The sequence below is a fragment of the Apteryx mantelli genome, chromosome 1 (genome assembly GCF_036417845.1).
Source record: "Apteryx mantelli isolate bAptMan1 chromosome 1, bAptMan1.hap1, whole genome shotgun sequence".
NCBI lineage: Eukaryota > Metazoa > Chordata > Aves > Apterygiformes > Apterygidae > Apteryx > Apteryx mantelli.
This window is the reverse complement of record NC_089978.1, coordinates 182,980,617-182,986,781: the sequence shown is the minus strand read 5'-3', so window position 1 is coordinate 182,986,781 and position 6,165 is coordinate 182,980,617.

The following is a 6,165-nucleotide window of genomic DNA, read 5'->3' as shown; positions in this document are numbered from 1 at the left end:
CTGTGAACCGTACTGGACTAAACTTACTAGAAGTAACTAAACTTATTAGAATAAGTTGCAGAACAGGAAATTCATACATAGATGGAGTCTGGAAGCTGAGGCTAAATAGCTCCTGCCATGTTTTAGGTAACCTCTGTGAAAGCAAGGGACAAACCCTGAGGATCAATGGAAGGAAGAGATTAAACAGGGCCATTAAGAACATCAGTGAATAAACAGTGAATATCATCAAAGCTCTTACGTCCTTAACAGTCGTTAATATGTTTATGTCATATTGATATTGACTTTGACAATCCTGGCAGATTATTGCCAATGGACAGCAAGATGACTATAAAGATGAGGGTTATGTTCTCTGTGGAAATCCAAGCACAGAGAGCTATACACATGGGACTGAAGGAAATAAACACATAATCAGCCATGAAAAAAAAAGGAGGATGCAAGATCTGAGAGATTTGAGAAGTCTAAACCTTCTAATTCGATCTAGAAAACCTGCCTTTTTCTTCTGTGTTTTTCTCATAAGAGTGTCTTTCGGTCAGTCTAAGTTTAGCCATGATTTTGGAGTGGACAGGGTGGGAAGATCAAATAACTACTGTCTGGATATAGAGTTATGCAGTGTTTGCTTGTTTACAAAGTAATGCAGTACATACAGACTCAAGTGTCTCTGGATTTGGTCTTTTTCTTGGTTTGGTTCTCAACTGGGGTTCAGGTTGACTGTAATTCAGGATGCCTCAATATCTCCATGAATTCAGACTTTACTGGTTTCACTGGACTGATAAAACCTGTTTTGTGTATCAGTCAGAAGGTCCATACCACTGCAGTCACTGGAAGGTAATAGAACATGCACAGATATGGCTCTCCTCCTAGTAAAACTGGGCAGCAGTTTTCTCACACATAGCGCTGGTGTTACTATTTCCTCAGTCCACCAAGGGTACCTTTGTCTTTCTGTGTCATTGTTTCGGTGACACCATGAATGTGTACTTACATGTTTTTTCATGTCTGTGTTTAAACAGGTATGAATTTACTGAGAGAGAAATGGACACTATAAAAACTTCTCTCCTTGCTTGTCAGGAGCTATCTACATGCCAGCAATTAAATGGTGAGGTAATATTTTATCAGGGCCTATCTGAACCAAGAGAGGGCATATAGATAAAGAAAAATGCAGCTTAGATAGCCAGGAAAGCAACATTGCTCTTTAGAAGTATGACTTAGCAAGGTACAATAGTTTATTTCAGGAAGTAGCTGCATCCATGCCTAATTTGCAGAAGATAAACTCATATTCTCAGCAAATCTACTTCCAAACTGGGCTTTGGAATACACATCCAAGCATCATAACATAATCTTGTTTGTGATCGCAAGAGGCTCTTTGAATGAAACTACTCAAACTAACCTTCAAGATTTCAAGTCCAGGCTAGCCCAGACACTAGACAATGACTTGAGTAATCAATCCAAACTATTTGTCTAACTACTAGCATTGTTGTTTAACTGTGTACACTGCAAGCTGTGTTAAAGGTATATTGGCAAAGCTATGCTCTCAAAAAGTAGAAACCCAGTTAATACCAGCAAAAAAGGTGACTTTGTAATTCACAAGCAAAATCAATCATATTAGTGAACAGACTGTAAGAAAATAGAGCCTATGCTAAAGCTTTTTTCAGGAATGGATAGCTCTTCCTGGGTGAAATAAAATTATTCTCTAGTCAATAAAGCTGCATCAACAAAACATTAAATTGTGAAGCAGACCACAATAAAGTCTGCAAGGGAGGACATTATAGTGACTTAATGGTCCAAAACAAGCATTAGTGTTCCTTGTATAAAAGGCAGCAAGAAAGCAAGCATGGGAGCATGCAGGAGAGACATGGACAAATGAGTCAGCAAGGCTGGGACAATTCTAGGTCAGGTGCATATGATCAGATCAGTATGGTCAGATGCATAGAATGGGTCTGAGTTAAGAAGCAGCTTGTGTAAAGTAACACCCAGCTGGGTTTTGTTGTTAGTAACAAACAGTTCAAATAATAGCCAGACAGTTAAAATCAATTTTTTATCTTTCCCTCCTCTAATCCAAACTGCAGCCTGACTTTAATAGTACTCTGAGGCCTGACCTCATCAGCAACTGTAGTTCTATCCATACACAGCATCCCAAACAGACAGGATTTGGATTGCATGCTGTTTGCTTACACCTCTCTTAGACCTATGTTGTCCTTGAATACATTTCAGAGTGTTTCCTTAGGAGCTTTTGAAAGACACCTCAGTCTTTCACATGAATCCCATTATCCTGTGTATACCACACCCACACCTGCCTGGGCCACTCCCTTGAAAAGAAATGTGCTTTGTGCTAGACTGAATACTGCATTTGAATGACAATTGAACACTGAATTAAAAAAACAGTTTGCAACTGAAATAGTGTCATCCTAGTTTGCTTAAACAAGGCACATGACCATCCTTAAACTGAGGCTTTCTCTGATCTAATTAAATGCAATCAGGTACTCCTACAGAAGGTGAGATCACTGGATTATTTAATTGTCACAGCTACAGATTAGTAAAGTGGGCAACTGTCACAATCTAGCCAGATACTTCACCCCCGTTTAACAAGAGTAGGGGAAAAACATGTTTTCTCACTCAGTAATGTTCCCAAACAAAACTAATGGGAGTCAGAAGAACTTCTTCCTGAGAGTTTTCTCTTTCAGTTCTTTAGTTTCACTCCGTGAGCTGCTTTCAAAAGCAAGGACTAAACAGAAAACTAGAGGAAAGAAAACATATCTTAATTCCATGTTAGATATTGAGCACTTCCAAGCAGAAGTTCAAGATAGTAGTTTTATATTTTTGCCAGTTGACCTACCTTTAGAAGGCATAAACTATTGTTTTGGTTAATTTTGCTTGTTGATTAAGCTGCTACTGAATATGAATCAGATTTGGGCTGACAGACTTCCTGTGTCTCCTAGATGCCAATGAAGGGAAGTCAACTAAACATAAGCAAAAGAACTTTTGTCTTCTGATGTGGGATTATTCCAGCTGTAGGTGTTTTCGAAACAGCTTGTACTTAACGCTTGCAAGAGCAGATCTTACTGGAACTGAGTGTCTGTATGAGGAAGATAAGAGCTCATGAACAGCTATTAGAAAAACATTTTGTTTTAGACCATCTTTGCCAGTCCACTTGATGTAATTTTACATCTTTCAAAATAAACAAAGTTGAATTTGGTAGCTGCTTGATCAAGAGTCGTGGAAATGTAAGAAACTGCTAATCTCATATCCAAACCACCCATAAAATACTGAAGGTAGTTGAGACCAGTGTGCACCCAGGTGAAACTGCAGAATGCCTGCCATGCAGTATTTCCTAGAAGGCCCCAGGCCAAAGCATGGCTATGATTGTTAGGAAAGCCAGCACAGCCCTAGTGAGGCCAAAGACACAACTGCCATGCACCGGAAAAACAGCAGCACTGTAGAGCTTTGTGTTCACTGTTAAATAGTTACAATAGCATCAAAGATCAAACCTGCCTTTCCATCCAGTTCTCTGGTCTTTGGGTTCCTACTCTTGCTATGGGCCTTGCTCTTGATTTCCACTTGTCATTATTGTCTGTTCAAAACTGCCACCAGGAAGGCTGCATCCCTTTGTTATTTAGTACAATTTGGGCTTCATCTGTGGTAAGAAGTTTCTGGTGGTGGTACTACACATACTGACATACCTCTCTGTTGGGATAGGCTTTAGCTTGAAAAGTAAGTACTAATTCTCAGAGCTGGGTATGGTATTACTGGAATGAGGCTTACTTATCAAATGCGCTTTTTTCTTATACACTTAAATGAAACAGGAATGTCAATAAAACAACAAAACTCTTTCTCTCATATTTATCCAAAGTGCACTGACCCACTGACTGGCATGTAGGGTCATGGCAGGCTGAAGCCCTTTGCTGAAGCAGACAAGCCTGGCAGAAAGCCCTGTTAGGCTGTACATGCCCCAGCTGTATTTCAGCATCCTTTCCCCTCTGCCCAACAATCTGCAGCACATGACTGATCACAGCTTTGTGTCACACTAATAGAGATATAGCCTAAGGCTTCGGAAACAATACATCAGCACAATGTATGGCCCCAGAGTACTTTTTTTTTGGCCTGGGAACAGCTGATAGGCAGCATATGAGGTTAACCTGTCTGACAGCCCTGAAGCAGCAAACAGCTTGTAGATCAGAACTGACAAACCCTGGCCATCTATGCCACTCATCAGCATGTGGGAACTCTGGACCAGCCATTTCATGTATGGGCTCTGTGTTGACTTAGCCAGTAAGCCAGAAAAGGATAGGTAGGACATGTTGGAATGGAAAAAAATAAATAAATTATGGTGAGGAACAGAACTCTGGTATTGAAGTCTTTAATGGACCATCCATTCACTTGGGCTGGGCAGCCCTGCAGCACAGCAACCTGCCTTTCCTCTGGGATATGTGCCTAGACCAGACCTATTTCAGAAAAGAATTTAGCTTACAAACTCTGAACAATGAAATGTCCATAGTTAGAATTTGAATTTATATTAAAAAGGGTCTCATGTTAGTTAACCATGATATACAATGGGTATCTCCAGTTAAGGCAGTTCAGCTACATCTGATCCAAATATTTTCTGTATTGTTAGAAACAAATTACGCAGAGACTGAAAACCCACTGCAGCTGGGGCCTTAGTGTAATGATGTCTCCTTTCTTTTTAGGACCTTGTAATAGAGGGGAATTCATCTCTCAAAACTATACAAGCTTATTATTCACCCTTTAAAGATCTATTATTTTATCTACAGTACAGAATTTTATGTACAGAATTAGCATTCTAGAAAGGTACTCTCTATTTGTAGCAAAAATAGCATATAATACTTGCTTTCTCCTCAGAAATTTTGCCAAAGTGTATGTTCTTCAGGGAAGTTCACAGAGTTGCATCTGCCCTTAATTAAGACAAATCACTGTTTCAGACAGAGACTTGCACTGGAAGATTATTTGAGAACACTGAATTCTACCCCTGGAAAGGGATGATGACCCCTCTCCATATGTATTTTATGAAAAGTCAACATAGAGGTAAAAATAAATATGCAGAGCTAAAATGTGATCATTTTGGAAGGTATATTACAAGATATGCGTAATCTAAAAAAATACTGACTTCAGTCAATTCGCACTTGTTTTTAGAATTGGATCTCTCTTCATTTTCAGTGTGGTCAGGTGGTCAGCATGAGTACCATTTTTTCCCACTAAAACATTTTAACTATACTTGTCCAGTATTATCAAGCATAAGAAAACAACTGTGCACGTTGATGAAATAGCATATGCTGTATTAGTGACAAATAGGACAAAAGTGGTGCAGTGTCATATGTCAGAAAATGCCCTCCTATCTCTTTAACCAAGCACAGACAGCATATTTTACTTACTCTTAGCTCTCCCGACTTGGGATTAGTGTGTCTGAGAAAAGAGATAAGACTGTCCTCAAAGACTAATAAAAATTCTGAACAGAAACTGTTTTTCTCCTAGCAGTTAATGAATTGGTAAGGGAAAATTGTGAAAGAATCACAATTTAACTACAAATTCATTGGTCACAAGATGCTGTTGTCTGAGAAGAGGAAAAAGAACGTCATAGCTACCAGCTTGTTAGGTCTTGGACTATATTAATGTAGAAAACTTATTGCTAATTTAAAAATCACCTGAATTAATTTCTGCACAGCCTAAACAAAATGTTACTATGCCTAAGACAAGGGTCAATAATGTGACATATTTTTGGAAGAGCTACACAGATACTCTGAATTTTTATTTTGTCTCACTAAGGTAAAATGCATTTTGTATAGGAATTGAATAGTTTACATGCCATATCAGGACAAGATTGAACATTGATAATATTGCTGTTCAGCATTAAATCTTAGTGTAGTCATCCAGTTCTACATTATTGCATTTTTCTGTAAAAGTTATTTTCCCCTAGCGATCAAGCTAGCTAGCTAAGAATCTCAGTAAATTTGGGTGCCAGGTGGAAATTGAAAGCTGTATCTTACTTTGTCAATGGCAGGACATTCTACATGGGAAAACAGATTTTTGTGCCTTGAAAGTCTGGTGATAACAGAAAGTAAACACGTTTTCAGAGTTCTGACAGCTTCTCAGATGTCGCTAACTGGACCTTGAGCTTTATGCTTTAGAGGGATAACAAGCTTGTCCTGAAAATCTGTC